The sequence below is a fragment of the Macrotis lagotis genome, chromosome 3 (genome assembly GCF_037893015.1).
Source record: "Macrotis lagotis isolate mMagLag1 chromosome 3, bilby.v1.9.chrom.fasta, whole genome shotgun sequence".
Lineage (NCBI taxonomy): Eukaryota > Metazoa > Chordata > Mammalia > Peramelemorphia > Peramelidae > Macrotis > Macrotis lagotis.
The window spans coordinates 150376014-150389974 of NC_133660.1; positions in this window are offsets into that span (position 1 = coordinate 150376014).

A 13961-nucleotide genomic window follows, 5' to 3' on the forward strand; every position below is an offset into this window, starting at 1 on the left:
AAGAACTTGCTCATCTCAGCAGTAAAATATTCAAGACAATTCAAAAGCATTTTTGATGAAACATGAAATTCACATTGAGGGTCTGAATATGGACCAAAGGTTACTGTTTTCAATTTTTAAAAATTTCTTTTAGGTTTCCCCCTCATTTTTTCCTTTTGTTCTGATTCTTTTTTCATAATATGATTAATATGGAAATTTGTTTAACCTAGTTATATATTTATAACTGATTGTTCTCTATCAGAGGCAGTGAGAAAGTGAAAGGAGGGAGGAAAAAAATGGGGAACTCAAAACATTACAAAAAAGTATTATTGAGGGGTGACTAGGTGGCACAGTGGATAAAGCACCAGCCCTGGAGTCAGGAGTACCTGGGTTCAAATCCAGTCTCAGACAATAATTACCTAGCTGTGTGGCCTTGGGCAGGCCACTTAACCCCATTTGCCTTGCAAAAAAACTTTAAAAAAAGTATTATTGAAGAAAATAGTAAAGATACTCATATATAAAATGCATTATTACATGCAATGAAGAAAAATAAATGAAGAAAATGCAATCGTGGCTCTCAAGAAGTTTATAACATGAAGGCCAAGAGATAGACAATTCAAATTGGAAAGCATTAACCATATTACAATCAATGAAGTATTAATTTATGCCATCAACAAAAGAGATCAGCTAATGACTGTCCCTTCCATACACGTAAACCAATGAACTTTTAAGGAAGAACAGCATTCTCCAGTCCATCTCCTCTCATAGTCATTTCCCAAAATTGTTATTCTTTTGCAGCTATAACATGCTATCTACTTTTCCAGGTGCTATAGTTCCTGTTGCTATAACTACTAAAAACTCAACAAATGAAATTCTTACTATCAAAATCCTTTTCACCTGGAAATGGTCGATATGAGAAATAGATATGCTGTTATTAATGGAAATACATTAGTGAAGATACATTATCTTATGATTCATACCTGTACTTCAGTGACCCTTGGGTTGTTTTGTCTTATTTGCAGGTGAAACCATTCTCTTTTTATCACAAGTACTTAACATGGTACTGGTTGAAAGCTTGTGCAGATATACTTGAGGGAAATTGGGTCTTTTTATCAGTCCTTCTATACCACAACAATGATTAAACCTTCCCATGTCCCCTGTAATTAAATACACACATAAATACACAGCCATAAATATGAGCATATACAGAGTATTCAAATATGAAGACAATATATACATATATAAGTTTATAATATAGGTGTGTATATACATATTTACATATATTTGTATACACGCACATGGAAAGACATACATATTTATAATGTCTCTATTAGAATGCAAGTTTATTAAGGGTAAATGCTTAATGCTCCAAATCATTATTGATTAGAGAAAGGCAGATTGACCAAGATGAGAAAAAGGGAAAATGATTATTGTTGGAGAGGTTGTAGGAGGATTGAGACATTGATGTATTGTTCATGGAGCCAGGAATGGGTTCAATCATTTTGGAAGGCAATATGGAAGTATGCCCAAAGAGCAATAAACTGTACATTCCCTTTTACCCAGCAATTCCAACTTTAGGTCTTTATCTAGAAGAAATTATAAAAAAAGGAAAAGTTCTACATATTTCAAAATTATCATAAGAGCTCTTTCTGTAGTAACAAAGAAATTGAGAGGATACCCATCAATTGAGGAATGGCTAAACAAGTTTTGGTACATGAATATTATGGGATACTATTGTTCTATGAGAAACCATAAATGGGCAGACTATAGAGAAGCATAGAATGACTTACAGGATCTGATGCTGAGCGAAGGGAGTAGAACCATGAGAACAATATATGATGTATCAACAACACCATTGTAAGATGAACAACCTTGATGGAAATAGCTCTTCTCAGCATTCCAGAGAACTAGGACAACTGTATTACACTGGTTATGGACTATTATCCTCATGCAGAGGAAGAAACATAAAACAAAACAAAACCAAACACATATACATGCACAAAAAAACTCTTGTGAATCTGATGAACATTTTATAAAAAATATCTCTTATGTATTACTTTCTCTTCATCTTAATTCCTCATACTGAAAATTACTAATCTGTAAATATGTATATCAAAATATAGATATACAAAGCTAACCTTACTGTTCACTATTGAGGGGAGGAGGATGGGAAGGGAGGGTGGAAGGAAATTTTGTAAGAAAAATATACATGTGCATATTAATAAAAATAAATAAATTTTGAAAAAAGGGTAAATGCTTAGCCTGCTGCTTTACATATACTAAGGGATTAATAAATGATTTTTTCATCAATTCATTAAAGAGGTCTGAAAGATCAATGAGTATATAAAGGATAAAGAGCTAATATGCATATATATAATATAGATATCTGTATTATACATACATTGTATAGATATAGTCTCTTAAATGATTTGATGAAAAAGCAACATTCATTAATCCCTCAATATATGGAAAGCAGTTTTCAAATAATTGTATCATTTATTCTCTGCTGTCATTTTCCCTTACATCATGATCTCTATTGTATCTACCTTTCAATATTTTCTCAGGACATTAAGCCAACTTTGTTGATATTTTTCTCTTCCCAAACTTAACTAATTCATTTCCACACTCCGTTCTTGAATATCTTGATCATTTATTTCTTTACAACAATTAACCATTTACAAATCCCAACATTGTATCATTCCCATTATCTACTTCTTCTACATTTACACATATGCTGACTTGCTGAAGTGATGTCCTTAAACTGGGGCTTTCACTACAAAAAGGAAATCTTATAATACTTCTGTAATTGATTCCATACCATACTCCTTGCAGAAGAAAATCAAAACCTTTTTTTCTCTCCTGAATCTTATCACATTTTCTCCCCTCTTTAATAGCTAATCTCACATCTTTTTATTGAGAAAATTAAGACAATTTGTCATGAACTTTCTTCAGTTCTTTATAACTTCAAACCATGAACATGAATTTCACATTCCTTCCTTCATTTTTTTCTCTAGTCCCTGATAGTAAGCCAACACTTATTTCTTGCCAAATTAAACCCTTCTATATATGATGTAGTTACCTTTTGAAACTTCCACCCTGAAACTATTCTTTTCTGTTTGTTCAATGTGGCAGGAAAACTTGCATGTAACACCTTTTACATAACCAATTTCAAATACTGATCTTTCTGTCTAGTATTTATGTTCCCATAATTTTTTATTATAAGAACTGTAACAAAAATTACCATTGCTTTTAGAAAGGGTGTATCAATAGATTGGTCTATGACTAATTCTAAATTTTATGTCTCATGAGAACACAATACCCTTCTTCATTATTCTTGTTTTTGTACTCTCTTTAGAATATAAGTTATTTGGAGGGTAATCATAATCTCTTTTGTATTTTATAGCTTAAAACATGGCATATGGTGAATACTCAATACTACTTTCACCCCCTTTTACCCATTCATCTTTGGTATAAGGTCTATATTCTTCCTGATCAGAGTTAACACAGCAATAAAATACAAGAGTTTGATGCATATGCTGGTTCACCATTATTTTTTTTTCTGAGACTATTGGACTGCTTCAGAACTTTTTAAGGTTTGATGAAACACAGTTTGAGGGGAAAAGAACGCAAATTATGTCCACACCCCTCATTTCACAGATGATGAAAGAGAGTCCAAGGGTGAAGCATAGATTTAAGAGAAGCCATTAAGAAGCCTCTTGATATATGAAATTGGAAATATCAAAAGGAATATTGTGGTTCATAAGTGCTAGGGAAGTCATAGACTAGAAACATCCATGACAAGACAATAATAGGATTATAAGCCATAAATTTTCTGAGGCATGAGAGAATTATGTTAAAGGATTGAGTATAATATGGCAGGCATTGTGTTAAAAACAGGGAAAATAAAAAAGGCAAAAATAGTCCCAGTTCTCAAGGAGTTCACAATCTTTTTTTATTAATTAATATTTTATTTTTCCTCACTTACATGTAAAGACAAATTTTTAACATTTCTTTTTTAATACTTTGAATTTCAAATTCTTTCCCTTTCTATTTCCTCATCATGTTGCCCCAATCCCACATCCCCATCAAGAAGACAAACAATTAAATACAAGTTGTATATGGTTAGTCATGCAAAACATTTCCATAATACCCAATTTGTGAAAGAAAATATAGACCAAAAAAAGCAAAACAAAAAACTCAAACCCTCAAGAAACATAAATATATATATATATATATATATTATATATATATATATGTATATATATATATATATTATATATATATATACAAAATTAGTACTTTCCCCAGGGATGGAAAGGATTTTTCATCATAAATCCTTCAGATTAATTTTGGATTACTGTATTGCTGAGGAAAAAAAGTTTTTCACTGATAATCATATAATATTGCTGTTACTTTGCATATAGTACATTTCACCATATATGAGTTCATATAAGTTTTTTTGTTAATGTTATTTATTTTTCAATTATATGCAACATGTAGTTTTTAAATTACCTGTAACATGCTGGGGCTGCTAGGTGGCGTAGTGCATAAAGCACTGGCCTTGAAGTCAGGAGTACCTGGGTTCAAATCCAGTCTCAGACACTTAATAATTACCTATCTGTGTGGCCTTGGGCAAGACACTTAACCCCATTTGCCTTGCAAAAAAATAAAAAACAAACAAACAACCCTACCTGTAACATGTAGTTTTCAATATTCATCCATTTGCAAGATTATAAACTCCACATTTTTCTTCTATTCTCCCTTCCCTGTTCTCTTTCTATGACATTGACCAATCTTGTAAAAACAAGGTACATGTATAGACCAATCTTGTAAAAACAAGGTACATGTATAATTGTGTTTATTTTATTTCCATATTAGTCATTTTATAAAAAAAGAATTAGAACTAAGGGGGGACTTCTCACTTTTTCTCTTTCGCTCTTCATCCATCCATACACACACACACACACACACACACACACACACACACACATACACACACGTATTGGAAAGCATCTTGGCTAATATTTTCACTTGGCTAATATTTTATTCCTTATAGACTGAGTCATTTTTTTTCCCATGTTTTTCTATTAAGTTTGTATTTGTTTTATACCACTTTAAATTACCAATTTTTTTCTTATTTCTAAGTATTGGTGTAGACTTTTTTGTTTGTTCATTGACAGCTTTGCTTTTAGATGTTTTAGTTTTTTGTTTTATTTTGTTTTCTTCTTCTGGGTTTGTCATATTGGTGTCCCTGATATAATTTTTTAAATGCAGTTTTATTCTTTCTATTCATTTTTCTAATAATACTTCATGAATTGGGACTTCATGGCAATGCTATACTCGGCAACTCTGCAAAATATAGTGAAGTCTTATTTGTTCCTGCCATATATTTTCTTTGGCTTTGCCAGTTTCTTTCAGTACTGAGAGATATATTCTTCAAGGACTTCGAGTACAGTTCATTCCAGTGAGCTTCTGACTTTTAGCCTCATAAGATATTGCTTAATAGAGGTCTTAGTATAATCTATAGCTTGTTCTGATTGTGATTCCTCAAAGTCTGAGATTTCTAGATGCCTGCTTTCTGTAAGAGGTCAGAGTGACGAAACTGCAGATTCAAAATATCAGTTGCATAAGTTTGTTCCTTAGTCAATCACAAGAGTTTTCACTTGAAAATTCTACTTTTCCTTGACTCACACTAATCAGTGTGGGCTGTGCTTCATGCCTTACAATTTTCTGGCATTATCTCCATCCGTGATCCCCAATGTTCATAGCTTCTGTCACTAGATTTCCCTGGTTAACTCAAATTGTAATGCTTGCTTCATACTGTGTTACTGTCTTGTTATTTTGAATGGCTAACTTTTCTAGTTACCAGGTTACAAAGAACTAATCTTCAGATTTCCCTCATTTGTCATTTGTCTGAGACATGTGATGTTTGTTACCCTAATGTTTAAAGATCAAGTTTTTCTTTTGGAGTCACTTATCTAGAATGCTCATGCCAATGGTTATCTCATTATACAGATTTGGACTGGAAAGTGCAATTCTCTTTTCTCCCTAAATAGCCTCATTCTCCATCCCACTTTGTTTTTCCATCTTTTTAGGGTAGTTGTCTAAGAACACAGCTGAGTTGTTGCTACTCAATTTGCCATCTTGAGGTCATACTACCATGTATTGCCAAAATTGCTTTTACTTTTCCTTGTAGTATTCTGTGAGTTGATGTTGGTGATAATTGTCCTTCATTTTTCATAACATTTTGCAAGTGAATTGAAATTTCCATCATTGGCAAGTAAATTTAATATTAGCTAAGAGACATGCTGGATTTTTTTGATCTACTTGTTTTGGAAATAAATTGCATTCATTAAACATTTGAATAAAATATCTTAGTGTCAATGTTATTTTTAATATTTGCTTCCTATTTTTGATCATTAATTACCATTTTAGTTTGATATTAAATTATTTCTCTTGTATGACATATCTTGTTTCTTATCATTAATTTTTTCTATTTTAATTAATTCTGATCATAGATCTAAAAATGCAATTGTCTTTCTGTACATGGACATTTGATTCTCCAGTACATCCTACATCATCTACAAGTCTTTTATTGTTCATTCAAAACTGTATTCATTTTTACTGTCATTTGTTGTTCATTGTATACAATGATTAACATTTTCTTGAAGGAAATGATTATGGTATAAATGCATATCTAGAAACATTCCTTCTCCATAACTAATTTAAAATATAATTCTTCCCAACATGATCTTTTCCCATCTTTGCATGGGAGTCATAAAAAATCATAGTTTATGCTAATTTAGAATTTTATTGATTTTTTCATAGATTTTCACTTCATCCCTCAAGCTAATATTTTAGGCACAGCAACTATTTTCATATTTATCTCTAGTACTTCAATATGAGATGTCCAATACCTCTTAAAGTATTCTTTCTTGTTGCTTTTGTACATTTAACATAAACTCCTAAACTCAGTCCAAGGAAAACACACACACACACACACACACACACACACACACATATATATACCATCCTTCACAGTAGATGCAACTTTATTTTTCCTTCTGGTTTTATATAGCAAAAATCTATACTTATTTTAATTTTGGTTAAATCTCAATTATATTTATTAAGGTCTGACTTCTCATCTGACTTCCAATTTTTTTGTCACCAATATTTGACATTTAAAGTTGGATGTTCTGTAGATATCTAAAAGTCATGTCTAAAATTAAGATCAATATCTTTTCCCCAAAATTCTTCAAGATGCCCTATTTCAGTTAAGGTTCACAATCACCCAGGATTACAACATAGGTGTCATCCTTGACTTCTCAGAATATTGTACTTCATCCATATTCAACCCATGGCCTAGTAACATCAGTTTTATATTCTTAATAACTTTCCCTCTTCATATGTGTGTGAGTGTGTGCATATCCTTTTTTACCCTCACACTGCTACCAACCTGGTGCAGATCCTTGCCTGACTATTCTGAAAGCTTGCTAGTTACTCTCCATGCCACCAGTTTTTTTCTCTCTCCAGTTTAGCCTCTATTTAACTATAAAAATGATCTTCCTAAAGCATAAGTTATTGCTTAACATGTTCTAGTGACTTCCTTTAACTTCTGGGATCACATTAAAATAATTTAAAAATAAGATTTCAAAGCCCTCCTTATCATGATTCCCTCCTATATTTATAGTCTTATAATAATTTGTTCTTCCTTTCCCATAGTATTGGAACCAGTCACACTGGTCTATTGGCTGTCCTTAAATTATATTGACACTCAATCTTTAATGTTAAGAATTTTAAATTGATGTTCTTAATGTCTAGAATTGTTTTCCTCCTCGTATCTTTTTAAGTTGAATGAGGAAAGTCTTCTGGTAGAGGTGAATTTTTAAGCTTAAAACTCACTTCTACCAGAAGTCTTTTCTTATTCCATTTAATTCTCAATTTCCTTCTGTGATTATTTTTATTTTGTGTATAGTTTTGACTTTCTTTGTAACCTCAGTGCTTTACACAGATCCTGGAACAAATGGTCCAAAATAAATGCTTATTGAATGTTTGAGTAATGAGCTTAGAGCCATAAATATAGGGTCAGTTCTCAGGGAGTAAATTTTTCAAAGAATCCTACCTGCTATAGGCACAACAATCAATATGAAAAAAAAAATGGAGGAATAAGGTAAAATAGTTTTTATGACTTGAACAACTAAATGAATGCTAGCTTATTTGTATGAAATATATTCTATGACATATAAAAATAACTGAATGCATCTAAATTATGCCAGCCAATTGTCCTGGACTACATGTAGTTCAATGGTGTTTTGACAGCATTGGAAAAGCAGCCCTATAGAACAGCCAATGGTAGAACGGACTGGGAAATCTCCCAATTTGAACTTGAGACAGCTGGTTGCTGACTCTCTGTGGGGAACAAACTCACCTCAGCAGTTAACATTTTAGGTGATGCAGAGTGATAGATTGCTGTGTCTAGAGTCAGGAAGAATCTTGAGCCCAATTCAGAATCCAGATACTTAAACTATAAGCTACTGAGGAAATCATTTAATCCTATTTTTCTCCTTTTCCTCAACTAAAAAACAGGGGCAATAATACTCTAACTCAGAGCTGTTTTGTTGATTAAGTGAGTTAATAATTATAAATCATGTTATATAATATCTACTATCTAATAGGAATAATACAAAGTCTTATTATTTTCTTTTCCCTGATAGAGGGGAGCAATATATTGACAGAAGAGTAAATCAAAGTTACATACATAATACGTACAAGATGTTTTAGATTGGGTTAATAAATGGGAAATCAAAAAATGGCCTCTTGAAGGAGGTGGAACTTGAGACTGGAAGGACAGCACAGGATTAAGAGGTTCTGATGAGCAATTAAGAAAGTGACTTCTGTAACTCGTGAAGAGTCTGTCCAAAGAAAAGGAGATAGGATGACACTTATTGGGAGCAAACAATAGGACTGATGTGGTTAGTGAACAAGGAGAAGTGAAGTTTACTATTTGATACTATAAGCTGTACTCAAGTTGGGAAAGGTTTTATTTTTTTTTTCAGTAGCATATTTATTTTTTTTATTCACATGCACATGTATATTTTTAAATTTCAAAATTTCCTTCTACAATCTCTTTTCATTCTCCTCCTCTCAGTAGCAAACAGTTAGGTTAGAATTGTACACACATATATTTGATAAACATATTTACAGATTAGTCATTTTTGGCAGGAGGAATTAACATTAAGGGAAAGAGATACATTAAGAGATATTTTATAAAGTATTCATCAGATTCTGAAGCTTATTTTTGTTGTTTTGTTTTGTTTTATTCTGTTTTCCTTCCTCTGGATGGGGATAGTCAATCTAATATGGTTGTCCTAGCTCTCTGGACTGCTGAAGAGCTGCTTCAATCAAGACTGTTCACTTTACAATGTTGCTGTTGTTGTTGATGCCTCCATTGTTCTCTTGGTTCTGTTCAATTTGCTAAGAATCAGATCCTGTAAGTCATTCCATACTTTTCTAGAGTCTAGACACTTACAGTTTCATTGAGAAAAATAATATTCCATAGTATTTATGTATCATAATTTGTTTAGCCATTCCCCAATTGATGGACATTCTCTCAGTTTCCAATTCTTTGCCATTACAAAATGAACTGCTGTGAATATTTTGGAATATGTGGAATTTTTCCATTTTTTCATGACTTCCTCTGGATATAGGCCTAGAATTGGAATTTCCGGGTCAAAGGGAATGAACATTTTTATTGCTCTTTGAGCATAGTTCCATATTTCAGAAAGGTTGGATCCATTCACAACTCCACAAGCAACACATCAATGTCCCAATCCTCCCACAACCTCTCCAACATTGATCATTTTCCCTTTTCTCATCTTGGTCAATTTATTAGGTATGAGGTGATATCTCATAGTTGTTTTAATTTGAATTTCTTTAATCAGTAATGATTTGGAGCATTTTTATATGGTTATTTATAGATTTAATTTCTTCATTTTAAAATTGTCTATCCATATTCCTTAATCATATATCAATTGAGGAATGACTTGTAAACTTATAAATTTAATACAATTTTCCAGATACTTTAGAAACAAGACCATTATCAGAACTCTGAATTGTGAAGATTGTTTCTCTAATTTTTATTTTGCTTCCAATTTTGGCAGCATTGATTTTATTAGTGCAAAAAAATTTTTAATTAAATATAGTCGAAATCATTCATTTTGCATTTCATAATGCACTCTCATTCTTATTTGGCCATAAATTTAATCCCCTTTCCATAGATCTGATAGAGTATTTTTGGTCTATTAATTTATTTATGGTATTACTCTTTATGTCTAAAAATCCTGTACTGATTTGGCCTTATTATGAAAAAAATTGTGAGATATGGGTCTATGCCTAGTTTTTCCCATACTATTTTCCAGTTGTCCCCCAAAAAAATTTTTGTCTAATAGTGAAGATAGGACAGAAGCTGATGTCTTTGAGTTTTTCAGAGAGTAGATTGTTGTAGTCATTTATACTGGTTTCATTTGAACCTATCTGAATCCACTGATCCATTACTCTATTTCTTAAACAGTATCAAGCAGTTTTGATGACTGCCACTTTATAGGACAGTTTTAGATCTGGTAGAGCTAGGACGCTTTCCTTTATATTTTTTTTTAATCAGTTCCCTTGCTATTCTTGACCTTTTAATGCTCCAGATAAATTTTGTTGATATTTTTTCTAGCCTGGTAAAATAGTTATTTGGTAGTTTGCTTCATATGGCATTGAAAAAAGTAATTTAATTTGATTATAATTGTCATTTTTGTTGTATTAGCTTGACCTAACCATAAGCAATTGATATTTTTACAATTATTTAGATCTTTCTTTGAATGGGAAGTGCTTTATAATTGTGTTCATACAGTTTCTTGGGAGATAGGAAAAGGTTTTATATGTTAATGGAAGTCATTGTATTTGATCCTAAAGGCATTTGAAAAGCATAGAGGCTTTTAAAGTAATGAATGATATGGTCACATCTGCACTATGAGGAGAACAAAGGTGTGTGAGAGAGAGAGAGATCAATTAGGGGGAGAGGGCAGTAACCTTGATCAATCGTTAGACTAGGTGTGAAATTGTATAATGAGTGATTATATATGGTTTAAATCACAATAGTTTTATGAAAAGTTTGTAAGCTATTCATATTTTTATTAATAATCAATATACTCACACATGTATAAGAAATTTATTAAAGCTTTAATAAAATTATATATGATATACAAAATTCAATGCAATGTAATATAATGCAATATGATAGAACATTCAAATGATACAATGAATTGTGATATGTGTTAAAATGCAATGTGTAGACATATTTGTAAGTATGCATACCTGTGTACCATTTATTTGTTTATTTATTTGCTTATTCATTTATTCATTCATTCATTCATATTTAATTGTCGCAGGCCATTCAAACTGCTGGGTGGATAACCTGACAACATCAAGATTGTTATCTCCTCCAGCTATATGTCTACACACTATTATATTATAAGGGTTTGTATGTGGAAAAATGCAACAAAATTAGTGAAAAATCAAAAAAAGCTTCATGCTATTTAGTGTTATCTTCCTCCTTTCTCATTTTTCTTCAATCAGCATTGTGGTAGCAGAAATCTCCAGATTTGAAGCATAGGAAGCCATTTGCTAGGTCTGTCCATGGGCAAGCTCAGCTCAGCAGCTTACACATCAGTTTCTCTTTGTTGCTTTGTGCATCTTGATCATAGTTTATTTTTATTTTTACGTTTCCTCTTTATCACTGATCTTTATAGGTGACTTTTGTTCTTTCAGTATACAAATAAAGTTTTGTATTCATATATGATTTGAATTACTTCAAACAGCATAAGATAAATATAGTCATTGACAGAGTTAAACTAATGATTTTTACCTCTTCAAAAACAACCTGCTCCAAAATAATTCCCTCTTTTGATACAATCATCTGATTTAAATAATTGTATATTGTATTAACAATGTTTTGACACTATAATTCTACAACAGAAAACTATACTTCTATCACATCTTAAATCACTTGTACTATTGATAAATTATTTTTTTTTTGGCAAGGACATCTAGGTTAAAATGACTTGATCAGAATTTGGAATTACGCCCAAAGGTGAACAAAAATGTGCATGCCCTTTGATCCAGCAATACCACTACTGGGTCTTTACCCTGAAGAGATTATGAAAAAGGGTAAAAACATCACTTTTACAAAAATATTCATAGCAGCCCTGTTTGCGGTGGCAAATAATTAGAAATTAAATGAATGTACTTGAATTGGGGAATGGCTTAACATGTTGTGGTATATGTATGTCATGGAACACTATTGTTCCATTAGAAACCAGGAGGTTTGGGAATTTAGGAAAGTCTGGGAGAATTTGCATGAACTGATGCTGAATAAGATGAGCAGAACCAGAAGAACATTATATACTCTAATAGCAACATGGGGGTGATGATCATCCTTAATGGACTTGCTTGTTCCATCCATGCAAAAATCAGGCAAACTTTGAACCATATGTAATGAAGAACACCTTCTCTATCCAGAAAAAGAATTATGAAGTTTGAACAAAGACCAAATTTAATTTTAAAAATGTTATCTTATTATGTAATTTTGCTATCTCTTATACTTTATTTTTCTTCCTTAAGGATATGATTTCTCTCTTATCACATTCAACTTAGATCAATGTATACCATGGAAACAATGTAAAGACTAACAGACTACCTTCTGTGAGGGTAGGGGAGGGAAGCAAGATTAGGGGAAGAATTGTACCATTCAAAATAAATAAAATATTTCTTTTATTTAAAAAAACAAACATTTTTGCTCATGTAGGTACTTTAATTATTTCAATATAGTTGTACTTATTTTGCTCTTCTATTGTTCATCTCTTATTACTTTCAATACTTGTACAGCCTATCTTGTCTCTCCAATTGGTTAATTAGACATTATAAACAATTATTATGAAAATGAATCTACAACCTTATTAGTGTGGACATAGTTCATATCCTAATACTGCTAATGTGACCTTAAATCAAATAATTTTTCTGGTCCTCCACTCATTCAAAGATTATTGAGAACTATTATTCTGTGATTCCTTTCTGAAAATAAGCAAAACATCTCTGTGTTTTATCAATCTATGTAATTTTAGCCTGTGTGTTTCTGTAAATTCATCAAAAGATGAATTAAGTAATTGATTAGAACACATTTATTAACAATTTTTAAAAAATGACTTGCTCAGGGTCACACACTTAGTAAGTGTTAAGTATCTGAAGTCAGGTTTGAGCTCAAATTCTTCTGACTACAGATTGTCCAATAACCATTGCACCACTTAGCTGCCCAAATAATCCATTTTTCCAAATTATATTCCATTTTTTTTCAATTAATTTTAAATCAAGTGATTTTGAACGACCTTAAAGCTTACTTATTCTCCATCTCTTGGATACATTTCTGAATATATCAAAAAGTGGAACAGAACCATTTCCATATGAGAAGCTTTATAATTCTGGAACAATTCTATACCTCAGCATGTCAATATATGTATTCAAGTTAATTCCTTCTAAGAATTCCATTCCCATTGTGTTGATTAAATTATTCAGATCTTGTGCTTATTTAGACTATGTAAGATAATGGTTTTCTATAAATACAACCTTTTCTTAATCTACACTTCTCCAGTATTTATAGTCTTACATATTGAAATATTTTCTCAGTATTTTAAATATCAAAATTATTGCTTATGTCATATGTAATACTCAGAAAATATTTGTTCAGTGATAGTGAAATATAAGAGACTAATTCTCTCATATTTGATACTATGTCTATGTATGTATGACTAATGAATCAAATAGCAATTATGTTTTTTCTTCCAATGTTGTTGATAATAGTGCCCTACTCTATGTATATATATGTATATATATATATATATATATATATATATATCTTTATATACACATACATGTATGTATGG